The following is a 15,421-nucleotide window of genomic DNA, read 5'->3' as shown; positions in this document are numbered from 1 at the left end:
CGACCTCTTCCACCTAGAAGGACAAGGGCAGCAGGCGCATGGGAACACCATCAGCTCCAAGTTCCCCTCCAAGTCACACACCATCCTAACTTAGAAGTATATCGCTGATCCTTCATCGTCGCTGGGTCAAAATCCTGGAACTCCCTCCCTAACAGCACTGTGGGAGTACTTTCACCACACAGACTGCAGCGGTTCAAGAGGGCAGCTCACCACCACCTTTTCAAGGGCAAATAGGGATGGGCAATAAATGCTGACCTTGCCAGCGACGCCCACATCCCATAAACAATTTTTAAAGTCCGGGCCTTTACTAGCCACAAGCTCTCCCTCTCCCCAATGACTTACCCAAGTGCCAGTGGGCAACCTCTGGACTCTCTGATCTTCACTTGCTGGCCAGATGCTTCTTTATGCCCATTTTGGATGTGCAGCTGGCCAGCAGATTGTAAATGAGCCCCAGCAGTTAATATCGGCTAGGCCGGCCAGGGAGTCTGCCACCAACTTCCCGCCTAGAGTTCAAATTACCCTAAAGAGTTAAAGTTAAGGATAGTTTCTCAGAGCGGTTGGAAGTGGGCAGTGCTATGTACGTCAATGTTTTCAACATAGGGATTAGGGGGAGTGGTGTCCAAATTTGCAGACAATGCTAAAATAGGAGGAATAGTAAATAATTCTGAAGATCAAAGGCAGCTGCAAGGAGATATTGATAAGATGGTGAAATGGGGAAAAAAAGCACAGATGGAATTCAATATCAGTAAATGTTAAGTGGCACATTTTGGTTAAAAGAAACATAAAAATAATGACACCTTGATTGGGGGAATGCTGGGTGATATGGAAGAGCAGTGGGATTTGGGGTTCATGTTCACAAGACCTTAAAAGCAGAAGCTCAAGTGGATAAGGCTTTTTTTAAAAAGCTAACAGAAAACTGGATTTTATGGCAAGTGATATAAAATATAAAGGTTGAGATGTAATGGTGAATTTATATAAAACCTGAGTAAGACCACAATTGTAGTACCATATGCAGTTTTAGGCTCCACACTATAGGATGAATTTTGAGGCAATAGAGAGGGAACAACGCAGATTTACTGGGATGCTGCCTTGTTGGTGATTTGATAGAGCTGTTTAAAATTATGAAGAGATGAGACAGTGTAGATAGAAACAGTGGCTGAGGGAGTCTAGAACGAGGGGACATAGATATTAGATTAACTGTAAGAGATTTAGGACAGAACAGGAGAAACTTTTTTATACAGAGGGTTGTGAGGCTAAATTTTCAGAGTTAGTGACTAAAGCAGAGACCATGGCAACATTTAAGAATAGGCTAGAAAAGTGGTTGAAATAAAGGGATATAGGAACAATGTAAGAATGTGGAACTAGGACGACTGCTCACATGGAGGATAAACACCCACTTGGACTCCGGGCCAAGCGGCCTCTTGCTGTGTTGTAATTTCTATTTAATTCTTTGGGCTGGATTTTACCAGCTCTGAGGAGGTGAGTCTGGAGGCGGGACTGCTGGGAAAATCCCCAAAAATGGGAGCGGGTCCCAAACCCACTCCCAACCCACCTCCATCCAATCTTCCCGGGAGTTGGGTCCCCAATTTGTGCAGGAACCCAATGTAGTGATCAATAGCATGTCATTCTATAGTGGACACTAGGTGGAGCTGTGTAGAGCTGTATATAGCTGTATGTATAAGACTACACTACCCAGCTGTATGATATTAAGACTACATTACCCATGAGGCACTAGGCTACCCACAAGGCAACAGTCAAGATGGCAGCCTGCACACAGGAGCACACATGGAAGCCTCTACAGATACTGTACCTAGAGAACGTGTACTGAATAAATGACTAGCTAGAAGCTAGCTGTGTTCATAATAAGAATGTCTAGTTATTAATGAACATAACATGGTACCAGGGTGGTGAAGATCTGCTGAAAATTGTGAAAAGCGACATGGAGAATTTGAAGACACCAGAGCGTTTGAAACTCACAGAAAAAATCAACTACAATTGGCAGACTGTTAAACAGCAATTCGAACTCTACATTGCAGCCATCGGATTCGGTACGAAGCCAGACGCAAGGAAGATAGCGTTGCTGCTTACGGTTGCAGGCCCACAGGTGATAGAGGTATTTAATACATTTGTATTTAATCCAGTGGGGAACAGTGAAAAATTAGAAGATGTGCTAAAAAAAATTGATGCACATTGCTCTCCCAAAAAGAATGAGACCTATGAAAGATACATCTTCTGTTCTCGGACACAGCAGCAAAATGAGACTTTTGATAGCTTTATAACTGATCTGAAACTGAAAGCACAGACATGTAATTTCTCTGAGCTCAAAGCATCCATGATTCGTGACCAGATTGTGTTTGGTATTCATGATAAAAAAGTCAGGGAACGTCTGTTGAGAGAAACCGAACTAAATTTGGAAAATGCGGTGAAAATATGCCAAGCCAGCGAGCTAGCTCGAAATCACGCGAAGACTTTCAGTGAAATCAATAATGATGCGAATGTAATGAGTGATAATGCTGCTGTCAGTGCTGTGTCCTACAAGGGGAAAAAACGTGGGCAGAACAGAAATGAAAAGCAATCGGAGGATGAAATTTTTAATTGTAAACGCTGTGGTTACAAACACCAGTTAAGACAATGCCCAGCGTTTGGAAAAATGTGCACAAAGTGTAATGGAAGAATCACTTTGCCAAACAATGCTTTTCAAAAGTACAAACTAAGAAAGGGCAACGAGTTAATGTAATTGAGGACACTGATTTAAGTGAGACATTTTTTGTCGGAATGGTGTCATGTGACGATATCAAAAAAGATACAGAAAATGTGCAGCCCTCAGAAATGGACAATGCTGAACATAAAGTCAATGCAGTAAAAGAGGACAAATGGATGATCCCACTGCAGGTAAATGGAGCATTAGTTACCTTGAAACTAGACACTGAGGCAAAAGCAAACTTAATCAGTATGAGTGACATTAACAATATGAAAGAAAAGCCCAAAATACAGAAAAAGTCAGTACTACTGAAGAGCTATAATGGACAGAAAATAGATAGCTTAGGTGTATGCAGACTTAAAGTGACAGTCAAAGACAAAGTGCATCATCTCACGTTTTCTGTTGTGGCTGAAAGACTTGATTCGATACTAGGTGACAAAGCTTGTGAAGACTTAGAACTGGCCAAGAGAGTCTACCGTATAAACTGTGCCATAAGCAGACCAGATGACTCAGGTGATGAAGCAGAGAGCCCATCAAGGATGAAAAGGCCAAAGGGTATCCATGTCTTCAAAAAGCCTAGTTTCTCCAAGAAGAAAGAAAAAGACTTTAAGGTCAAAGAGAAGCCAAAGGAAGAAAAGCACAAAGAGGAAAAACACAAGGAGAAAAAGTCCAAAGATATAACCGCAGCAGATGTTGTTAAGCAGTGGAACGAGAAAAAGAAAAAGAAGAAGTCTGCACCAGAGCAGGAAGCAGTTCCAGTGGATACTCCTTCTTCCCTCAGGCCAATCTTTGGTGTTCCATTAGCCGAGGCTGCTGAGAGGACTATGCTGTATGATGAGATCCAGCTGCCAGCAGTTTTTCGAGAGTGCATTGACTACATTGAGAGTTATGGCATGAAGAGTGAAGGAAACACTGAAACCCTCTCCAAGCAAAGTTCGCAAGGAGACCTCGATCTATACAAAAGCAGATTGATGACAATGCCGCAACTGCATCTTGTCATTCACCGCCAGAACAATCTCATGAAGACACATCAGACTTACCCGTGTTGAGAAGATCCACACGTGAAGTAAAAGAGCATGATAGACTTAATCTTTGAGTACAATGTAAAGCTTTGAAAATGTGTTGACTGTTTTGAAAATGTTTATGTTTATAGAGCACTAACAAAAGTGTTACTGATATTATCTTTATTGTTTTCTTGAAAGTTGATTGATATTGATTTTGTTAAACCTCAAAGAAAGGGGGATATAGTGATCAATAGCATGTCATTCTATAGTGGACACTAGGTGGAGCTGTGTAGAGCTGTATATAGCTGTATGTATAAGACTACACTACCCAGCTGTATGATATTAAGACTACATTACCCATGAGGCACTAGGCTACCCACAAGGCAACAGTCAAGATGGCAGCCTGCACACAGGAGCACACATGGAAGCCTCTACAGATACTGTACCTAGAGAACGTGTACTGAATAAATGACTAGCTAGAAGCTAGCTGTGTTCATAATAAGAATGTCTAGTTATTAATGAACATAACACCCAACTCCTAGCGGCGGGAAGAGGATTATAGCCACTTAACTGTCTGTTAACAGGTAGTTAACAGGCAGTTAAGAGGCTTTTTCCAATTTTTCGACTGCTGCTACGGGCTTCCCGACATCGGGGAACCCCACCAGGGTAAGTGAGGCGTGCTGTGGGTCTGTTGTTATGTTGGTGTTTGGATGACAGCTGCAGAAGTGGTGTGAAGGATGCAATAGGACACTGGTTAGTATCAGAGGTAAGGAAATGTTGTGAAAGTAATTTTTAATGTGGTTAGATGTTTCTGCAGGTGACAAGCTATGAAGTGTTTGTGTAGCCTCATCTCATTGGGAGAAGTGACAGATGGCTTCTGCAATCTCAGCTGCAGCTGCCATGTGTTTTATCCTAAGGAGAGAGTAATTGGAGAGCCTGGGTCCAAGGGCTCACCTTTGGACAGTGATTGTCAGTGTTTGACAGTACCTCAATGCTATCAAACACTGTCAAATCATCTGTCAAAAAAATGTGGTGCATATGCCTTTAAGAAAACCGGCAGATGAAGTGTCATCAACTGATGTGAACAGGAGGGTGAACAGCCAGAGGTCATGGTCCACATTGGTACCAACGACATAGGTAAAAAGAGGGATGAGGTCCTGCAGCAAGAATTTAGGGAGCTAGGTGAAGGATTAAAGAGCAGGACCTCAAAGGTTGTAATCTCTGGATTACTCCCGGTGCCACGTGCTAGTGAGTATAGGAATGGGAAGATAGAACAGATGAATGCGTGGCTAAAGGGATGGTGCAGGAGGGAGGGCTTTAGTTTCCTGGATCACTGGGTCTGCTTCTGGGAAAGGTGGGACTTGTACAAGTCGGACGGTTTACACCTGAACCAGAGGGGAACCAATATCCTTGCGGGGAGGTTTGCTAGCACTGCTGGGGGGGTTTAAACTAACTTGGCAGGGGGATGGGGTACAGAGTGGAGCTATAGCAGGGGGTGATTTACAGCCAAATACAGAGAAAAAAACAAGGCAGAGCAAATATGCGAAGGCAAAAGGGAATATGGCAGGGCTGGAAGGCATTTATTTTAATGCAAGGAGTCTTGCAAATAAGGTGGACGAACTGAAGTTGTTGTTGAACACATGGGAGTACGATATTGTTGCTATCACGGAGACATGGTTGAGGGAGGGTCAGGACTGGCAGCTCAATATTCCGGGGTATAGAATCTTCAGGCGAGACAGAGGGGGGTGTAAAAGGGGAGGGGGTGTTGCAATATTAATTAAGGAGTCAATTACTGCTGTAAGGAGGGATGATATATTAGCGGGTTCCTCTAATGAGGCCATATGGGTAGAACTTAAAAACAAAAAGGGGGCAAGCACTTTGCTGGGAGTGTACTATAGGCCCCCAAACAGTCAGGGGGAGATAGAGGAACAGATATGTAGGCAAATCTCAGAAAAGTGCAAAAATAATAGGGTAATAATAGTGGGGGATTTCAACTTCCCCAATATAAATTGGGATAGTCAGAGTGTGAAAGGCTTAGAGGGTGCAGAATTCTTAAAGTGCATCCAGGAGAGCTTTTTGAGCCAACATGTAGAAAGTTCTACAAGAGAGGGGGCGATACTGGACCTAATTCTGGGGAATGTAGCCGGGCAAGTGGTGGAAGTGTCAGTAGGAGAGCATTTTGGCGATAGTGACCATAATTCGGTGAGATTTAAGGTGGTCATGGAAAAAGACAAAGACGGCCCGGAAATAAGGGTTCTAAATTGGGGGAAGGCCGATTTTCATATGATAAGGCAGGATCTGGCCAAAGTGGACTGGGAGCAGCTACTTATAGGAAAATCCACATCAAGACAGTGGGAGACTTTCAGAAGGGAAATAGAGAGAGTACAACGCCAACATGTTCCTGTAAAGGTCAAGGGTGGGACCAACAAGCAAAGGGAACCTTGGATGACAAGGGATATACAAAAATGCATTAGAAATAAAAGGGGGGCTTTTGGCAGTTACAAAAGACTAAAGACAGAAGAAGCCCTAGAGGAGTATAAAAAGTGCAGGGGCATACTTAAAAAAGAAATTAGGAGGGCGAGGAGGGGCCATGAAATAACACTGGCGAGCAAAATAAAGGAAAATCCTAAGATGTTTTATAAGTATATTAAGGGCAAGAGGATAACCAGGGAAAGGGTAGGGCCCATTAGGGACCAAAGTGGCAATCTGTGTGTAGAGCCAGATGATGTAGGCGGGGTTTTAAATGAATTTTTTGCATCTGTGTTCACTATGGAGAGAGACGATGCAGACATAGAAATCGGGCAAGGGGACTGTGACATACTTGAACATATTAGCATCGAGAGGGAGGAGGTGCTAGCGGTTTTAGCAGGCCAAAAAGTGGATAAATCCCCAGGCCCGGACGAGATGTATCCCAGGCTGCTGTGGGAGGCAAAGGAGGAGATTGCAGGGGCTCTGACACAAATTTTCAGAACCTCTCTGGCCACAGGGGATGTACCAGAGGACTGGAGAACAGCTAATGTAGTACCATTATACAAGAAGGGTAGCAGGGATAAACCAGGGAATTACAGGCCAGTGAGCCTAACATCTGTGGTAGGGAAATTATTGGAAAAAATTCTGAGGGACAAAATTAGTCTCCACTTGGAGAGGCAAGGATTAATCGGGGATAGTCAGCATGGCTTTGTCAAGGGTAAATCATGTCTGACAAATCTGATTGAATTTTTCGAGGGGGTGACTAGGGGGGTGGATGAGGGAAATGCTGTGGATGTGGTTTACATGGACTTCAGTAAAGCTTTTGACAAAGTCCCGCATAGGAGACTGGTCAAGAAGGTAAGAGCCCATGGGATCCAGGGTGCCTTGGCGCGTTGGATCCTAAACTGGCTGAGTGGCAGGAGGCAGAGGGTGATGGTCGAAGGATGCTTTTGTGACTGGAAGCCTGTGTCCAGTGGGGTACCTCAGGGATCGGTGCTGGGTCCCTTGTTGTTTGTGATCTACATAAATGATTTGGATGAGAATGTAAAAGGTATGATCAGTAAGTTCGCAGATGACACGAAAATTGGTGGGGTGGTAAATTGCGAGGAGGAAAGCCTCAGGCTACAGGACGATATAAACGGGTTGGTCAGATGGGCGGAAAAGTGGCAAATGGAATTTAACCCTGAAAAGTGCGAGGTGATGCATTTTGGACGGACAAATAAGGCAAGGGAATACACAATGAGTGGTAGGACCCTAGGAAGTACAGAGGGTCAGAGGGACCTTGGTGTACATGTACATAGATCTCTGAAGGCAGCGGAACAGGTAGATAAGGTGGTTAAAAAGGCATATGGGATACTTGCCTTCATTAGCCGAGGCATAGAATATAAGAGCAGGGAGGTTATGATGGAGCTGTACAAAACGCTGGTGAGGCCACAGCTGGAGTACTGTGTGCAGTTCTGGTCGCCTCACTATAGGAAGGATGTGATTGCTTTGGAGAGGGTGCAGAGAAGATTCACCAGGATGGTACCTGGGATGGAGCGCCTCAGCTATGAAGAAAGACTAAACAGGCTGGGGTTGTTTTCCTTGGAGCAAAGAAGGCTGAGGGGGGACCTGATTGAGGTGTACAAAATGATGAGGGGCATAGATAGGGTAGATAAAGAGGAACTTTTCCCCTTAGTAGGGGGGTCAATAACAAGGGGGCATAGATTCAGGGTAAGGGGCAGGAGATTTAGAGGGGATTTGAGGAGGAACTTTTTCACCCAGAGGGTGGTTGGAATGTGGAACTCACTGCCTGAAAGGGTGGTAGAGGCAGGAACCCTCACAACATTCAAGAAGCATTTGGATGAGCACTTGAAATGCCATTGCATACAAGGCTATGGACCAAATGCTGGAAAATGGGATTAGACAGGACAGGGGTGGATGGGCGGCGCGGACACGATGGGCCGAAGGACCTCTTTCTGTGCTGTAAAACTCTATGACTCTATGACTCTATGACTCTATGATGTCATCTGACACCGGCTTTCCCTTAATTGGCCGGCAAGCCCGCAGAGCGGGCTTAACAAGGCCAATCAGGGCAAAATAGCGTCTGTCTGTCAGATGTCCCTGGGGGGCGGGACTGGAACCCAAAAACCAGTAGTCCCGCATCGAACTCGGCCTGGAAGGTAAGATTCCGCCCTTTGTATCTAATAAATCTAGTTTAAACTATTGGTCAGGATGGGGCTAGTATTTGCCTCAAACTCATTTCCAATTGCTGATATAAACTTTTAAAAGTCTATGCAACAAGTTGTCCCTAACATTAATTAAACCATCTCTGGGGTAGATTCTTTGTCTGGATCAGCTTGAAGTTGGTGCAATAGAAGCATCTTTGCATTTGCCTCTGGATTAGCTCTTCCCTGCCTACTGCATCTGACCTTGTTTCATTTATAGCATGCACTCCATTTAGTCCACCATACTTTGAAATAGGAAAACAGGTTGGTTTCTACATTTGTTTGCAGTGGCTGATGCACACTTACCTTCTTCTACCTACTTTCAATTAAAGGGACATTCCATCAATCCACTACCCACCTACAACATGACAGCAAATCAACCCTCTTTCCCCCCAGCTGAACATGTCAATAATCATCAGCTTATTGAATAACTCAGCACCAAATAAGTGCACCTTTCCTGTATGACTCTAACCTCCATGAAAAACAAAGCACAATGTTGGTGCAAAATATCTTTTAATAGAATAATGTCCAAAGTGAATACAAACCAACCTACACTTTCCTAAATCCGTGCTTCCCCTGAGTCCCTACTTATGCCTTTCTTTCGCCAGTTCTCGTGCTTCTTCCATGTGCAACCTGAGGACCAGTAACATGGAAGATGGTTGGCTGTTCATGCTCCACATTTAACTGCAGAAACAATTCTAGAAATCTAAAAGATTAAGCCCATGAAAATCCTCAGAACCCACCTTTCCACTCCTCCACTCCCGACCATGCTGTAGTGTCCAGGGTCAGGATGGAGTTACAGCATTTGAATATTCCCAGTGGCTGCCCCAACTAGTAAGAGCTCCTCTTGTGTGCCTGCTTTGGGTGGGGGGGGGAGGTGAGAGAGATGTGGCACTGGAAGCTGCTTGGGTAGTCAGCTGGTGCCACAGGTTGGAAAGTATTTTTTAAGGAGCCAGAGCTGAGGCCAGAACACCCAGGTGGGCCTCAATTCCACCCCTCAAATGAAAGGAGGTGGGAGTAGTGTGGGAATTCTGGCAGAAGAAGTTTTTCCGTTGGTCTCACTTCCTTGTGATGTCAGGCACCATGTTTGGGCTAGATGGAAGATTCACCCCCCCCACCCCCCCCAACCCCCCCCCACCCCACCCGCCTCCGCAAGCTCCAATGGAAAATCATTCTGCCTCCTGCTCTTGGCATCCTGCTCCCTTTTTAACCTCCCATTCCTGATCCATTGCACCTCACGTCCCAAAGAAATTCAGGGCCTAAGATTTTAGAATGTATAATGTCTATTTTAATTGTGGATTTATTTAAAAAATTGAAAAATAGCAGCCCTTTCGATAAGTTGTCTCCCCCCCTTCCCCCACCCCCCCCCCACCCAACCCCCCTCCCCACCCAACCCCCCTCCCCCACATCGACCACTTTTAAAGTCCTTGTACCACGGCCCAGTCCTAGGTCTCTGGTCTTGATAACACAATGATCAGAAACTTTCTATTTGCGTCAATGTAAGGAAGGAGCCAGCACTGGTATAATTCTCTGTACCACCAATCTGTGTAACGGGGTACCAATCCCATGCTTCACCCCACGGCTTGATTCTGTATTTAAAATGTGCAGGATCCATGGGTGATACTATATTTACTCCAATCTATTTCTAACACCAACAGGAACATTATGGTATGTGGTATCTGATCTATCAGAAGTACTGCAAGCCTGTGACTCAGCGCTGTCCATGTCATCATACTGCTGTTTTTTTTATAACATAAAACCCACAAAATAGGATGCGAGAATGCTGCTGTTGTGACTCCCTGGATCATACAACATTTGCCTACACCCATGCAAACTAAAAGATAAATTCTATTCCAATGTACAATACAGCACTTCAGGTTGTGTGTCAATGGCCTAGAAATTCGGTGGGCTGCGCCACCAGTTAGCGCCTAAAGAGGGCACTCAGTGGCTTTAGCGCCACTGGCCATGGCTCCCGCGAAATTTAGCGGGGCGCTAATGGCGGCGTTAGCCTGTAGCGCTGCGCCGCCACCGATGACGTCATCAGTGTGCGCAGCGCCCCGCTACCGACCCGAACGCGATATTGGGTCACGCCCCCCCCCCCTGTAGCGCCGGTCGCAAATCGCGACCGGTTCAGGGGGCCTACCTGTGACGGTAGTGGCGAAAATTAAAGGGGAGGTGCGGGGCGGCCATTTTTTTCAGTGGCCGCCTACCAGCACCTCCTCGCGCCGCCCTCTGGGGCCTCCTGTTCCACCCCCCCCCCCCCCGGGCAGTGCCGGCTGTGTCCCGAGAGCCCGGCACTTCTCCTCGGTGCTGGGCTCTTTTGCCGGCACTCGCGATCGGTGATCGCGCTGGTACAGGCCCCTCCCCTTTAAGAAGGGGAGCAAGGCCTGCAGTACCGCAGCGCGCCGTGCCGCAGCATATGGCGCTGCGGCACGTTGCACTGCGATATTCAGTTTCAGCGCCTCGAGCAGTGCCCCGCGTCCCACTTGGGGCGCTCAAACTGAATATCGTGCTGGTGCTCCCGGCTCCTTCCAGGGCGAGACTTCCGGCGCCCAGGCGAGCTTGGCGCCCCAAACGTGGCGCCGCCGAATTTTTAGCCCAATGTGTTTTGCATCTAGGCAAGCTGGGAAATTTAGCACAAACCACAATTGTGTTCACACAAAATACCCTGTGCTTCACTCTACAGTAGCTCGTGAGGTAAACTATAATATGGCTCCCAGTTTTGGATTTATTTGCCACTGTTATATTATGGTTCTTTTGGATGAGATGTTAAAATGAAGCCCTGTCTGCTCTCTCAGGTAGATGCAAAAGATCCCATGGCACTATTTCTAAGAAAAGCAGGGGAATTCTCCCTGGTGTCCTGGCCAATATTTATCCCTCACTTAACATTCTCTCTCCAAAACAAATTATCTGGTCATTATCACATTGCTGTTTGTGGGAGCTTGCTGTGTGCAAGTTGGCTGTCGTGTTTTCTACATTACAACAGTGACTACACTTAGAAAGTATTTCATTGGCAGTAAAGTGCTTTGAGATGTCCTGAGGTTGTGAAAGGCACTATATAAATACAAGTTTTTTCTTTCTTTTTACATGATGGGTGGTCCAGGCATACCACGATTCAAAGTCTCAAATTGGTTGTAATAATTGGTCAGATAACGACTATTTATGGAGATTCAGATTTGTGGGTACATAGTACTGTATATGACCAGTCTAATGAAGTTAATTATATTTCTGTGTGTCAGGCTCGCAGCATCTGTTCACCAGTGTCAATGCTACAGTATTGTTTTGATTGAAAAATCTTAAGTGAAGAATCAAAGCCCTAAGGTTGAAATAAGCAGGAGAGAAAACAAAGTAAATCAGAAAGTAGTGGGTTTAGAATGCATGTACGTAAACGCACAAAGTGTGGTGAATAAGGTTGGTGAGCGACAAGCACAATTAGCCGTGTGACAATATGATGTTGTGGCAATAATGGAAATGTGGCTTAAAAACTGTGAGGACTGGGCACTTAATATTCAAAGGTACATGGTGTTCAGAAAAGATAGGGAAGGAAAAAAGGGAGGTGGGGTGCCAGTGCTGATTAAGGAAGATATTGTAGTGTGGGAAAGGGAGGATGTTCTTGAGCGGACAAGGACAGAATCCGTTTGGTTGAGTTGAGGAGCAAAAAGGGTATAATCATGCTATTGGGGGTATTCTATAGGCCTCCAAATAGTGAGAGGGAGGTAGAGAAGCAAATCTGCAGGGAAATCGCAGAGATATGCAAGAGCTATAGAGTGGTGATATTGGGGGACTTTAAATAATCAAATATCGATTGGGATAATGCTAGGGTAAAGGGAAAGGAGGCGGAGGAATTTCTGACATGTGTTCTGGAGAATTTCCTTGACCAATATGTTCTTGGCCCAATTAGGAAGGAGGCATTACTGGATCTGATGCTGGGGAATGAGGTGGGCCAGGTCGACCAAGTGTCTGTGGGAGAACACTTGGGTATGAGTGATCATCATATCATAAGATTTAGATTAGCAATGGAGAGGAGCAAGGAACAATCTAGAGTGGAACTTCGAAACTGGAATAGGGCTAACTTCAATGGGATGCAAAAGGATCTAGCCAGGGTAAAATGGAACCAAAGACTGACAGGAAAAACTGTAACGGAACAATGGGTGATCTTTAAGGAGAAGATGTTTCAAGTACAGGCTAGGTACATTCCAACAAGAGGGAAGGGTAAGGGAACCAATGCAAGGGCTCCTTGGATGACGAGAGAGATAGAGAAGATGATGAAACAAAAAAAAAGCATGTATGATGCATGTCAGATGAATTCTTCATGGGAGAACCAGACCAAATACAATAAGTTGAGAGGGGAAGTGAAGATGAAAATAAGATTGGCAAAGAGCGAATATGAGAGTAGAATGGCGGTTAACATAAAAGGGAACCCAAAAATCTTCTACTGGCATGTAAACAGTAAGCGGGTAGTAAGAGGCGGGGTGGGGCCTATTAGAGACAAAGAAGGTGATATATGCTTAGACGTGCTGGGCATGGCTAGAATACTCAATGAGTACTTTGTATCAGTGTTTACTGAGAAGGTGGATGCTGACAAAATATCGGTAGCAGTGGAAAAGATAGAAGCAATGGAAGGGGTGAAAATTGATAGACAGGATGTACTAGAAAGGCTGGGCATGTTTAGAGTGGACAAGTCGCCCGGTCCAGATGGATTGCATCCCAGGTTGCTAAGGGAATTGAGAGAGGAGATAGCGGAAGGGCTTGCCATAATTTTCCAATCTTCCCTAGATATGAGGGAACTGCCTGAGGATTGGAAAGCGGCAAATGTGACACCATTGTTCAAGAAAGGGTTTAAAGACAATCCTAGTAACTACAGGCTGGGTCAGTTTAACATCAGTGGTGGGTAATGTTTTAGAAACAATAATCAAAAAAAAAAATTAACGGGCACTTGGAGAGGTTTAAGCTAATTAAGGAGAGCCAACACGGATTTGTAAAAAGCAGATCGTGTTTGACTAATCTAATTGAATTTTTTGATGAACGAATAGGCAGGATTGATAAAGGGAATGCAATGGATGTTGTCTACATGGATTTTCAGAAGGCGTTTGACAAAGTACCAGATAGAAGGCTGGCTAACAAAATTGAGGCTCATGGAATAGCTGGGTCAGTGGCAGCTTGGCTAAGGAATTAGCTTAAGGACAGAAAACAGCGAGTTGTGGTAAATGGCTGTTTTTCAGACTGGAGGATGGTAGACAGTGGTGTTCCCCAAGGGTCAGTGCTGGGGCCACTGCTTTTTTTGATAAATATAAATAACTTGGATATTGGAATACAGAGTAGAATGTCTAAATTTGCTGATGACACCAAACTTGTGGGTGTGGCAAACAGTGAAGATGATACCAATCGACTGCAACAGGACATAGAAAAGCTAGCAGAATGGGCAGACAAGTGGCAGATGGAATTTAATACGGAGAAGTGTGAGGTGATGCATTTTGGCACAAGGAACAGGGAGAGGCAATATACACTTAATGGCATAGTTTTAAAGAGTGTGCAGGGACAGAGGGACCTGGGAGATAATGTGCATAGGTCCCTGAAGGTGGCAGGACATATTGAGAGAATGGTTAGCAAAGCATATGGTACCTTAGGCTTCATAAATAGAGGTATTGAGTACAAAAGTAGAGAAGTTATGCTGAACCTTTATAAAGCGCTGGTTAGGCCACAACTGGAGTATTGCGTCCAGTTCTGGTCACCACACTTTAGGAAGAATGCGAAGGCCCTTGAGAGGGTGCAGAGGAGATTTACCAGAATGGTTTCGAGGATGGGGGATCTTAGCTACGAGGACAGGTTGGAGAAGCTGGATTTGTTTTCATTAGAGCAAAGGAGGTTGAGGGATGATTTGATAGAGGTGTACAAGATTATGACAGGTTTGGATAGGCTAGACGGGGAAAGGCTCTTCCCATTAGTTGATGGTACAAGGACTAGTGGACACAGATTTAAAGTTTTTGGCAAGAGAGACAGGGGAATGTGAGGAAAACTTTTTTACACAGCGAGTGGTGATGACCTGGAATTCGCTGCCGATGGAAGTGGTGGAAGTGGAGACAATCAGGGCTGGATTTTCCAAGCCCCGAGGAGGGGGGCATGTTGGCGGGACTGCTGGTAAAGTAGCAGAAAATGGGGGCGATGGCAAACCCGCCCCCATCCCGCCTCCGTGCCCTTTTGCCAGGAGGCGGAAAGATATGGTGCTTCAGGTCCCGTGTCCTGGAGGCGGGAAACATAGAAACATAGAAGATAGGAGCAGGAGTAGGCCATTCGGCCCTTCGAGCCTGCTCCGCCATTCAATGAGATCATGGCAGATCATCCAAATTCAGTACCCTGTCCCTGCCTTCTCCCCATATCCCTTGATCCCTTTAGCCTTAAGAAATATATCCAACTCCTTCTTAAATATATTTAATGAACTGGCCTCCACCGCCCTCCATGGCAGAGAATTCCACAAGTTCACCACTCTCTGGGTGAAGAAATTCCTCCTCATTTCAGTCCTAAATTGCTTACCCCTTATCCTTAGACTATGACCCCTGGTTCTGGACTCCCCGGCCATCGGAAACATCCTTCCTGCATCTAGTCTGTCCAGGTCTGACAGAATTTTATAGGTTTCAATGAGATCCCCATTCAATCTTCTAAACTCCAGTGAGTATAAGCCCAATCGACACAATCTCTCCTCATACGTCATTCCTGCCATCCCAGGTATCAGCCTCGTGAAACTTCGCTGCACTCCTTCCATGGCAAGAATATCTTTCCTCAGATAAGGTGACCAAAACTGCACACAATACTCAAGGTGCGGTCTCACCAAGGCCCTGTACAACTGCAGTAAGACATCCTTGTTCCTGTACTCGAACCCTCTTGCTACAAAGGCCAACATACCATTTGCCTTCTTAACTGCCTGCTGCACCTGCATGCTTACCTTCAGCGACTGGTGCACAAGAACACCCAGGTCTCTTTGCACTTCCCCTTCTCCCAATCTATTGCCATTCAAATAATAATCTGCCTTCCTGTTTTTGCCA

This window comes from Somniosus microcephalus, chromosome 3 (genome assembly GCF_052327205.1).
Source record: "Somniosus microcephalus isolate GS21.2 chromosome 3, FLI_Smic_1.0, whole genome shotgun sequence".
NCBI classification, from domain to species: domain Eukaryota; kingdom Metazoa; phylum Chordata; class Chondrichthyes; order Squaliformes; family Somniosidae; genus Somniosus; species Somniosus microcephalus.
The sequence above is the reverse complement of the archived record's forward strand: the minus strand, read 5'-3'. Positions refer to the sequence as shown.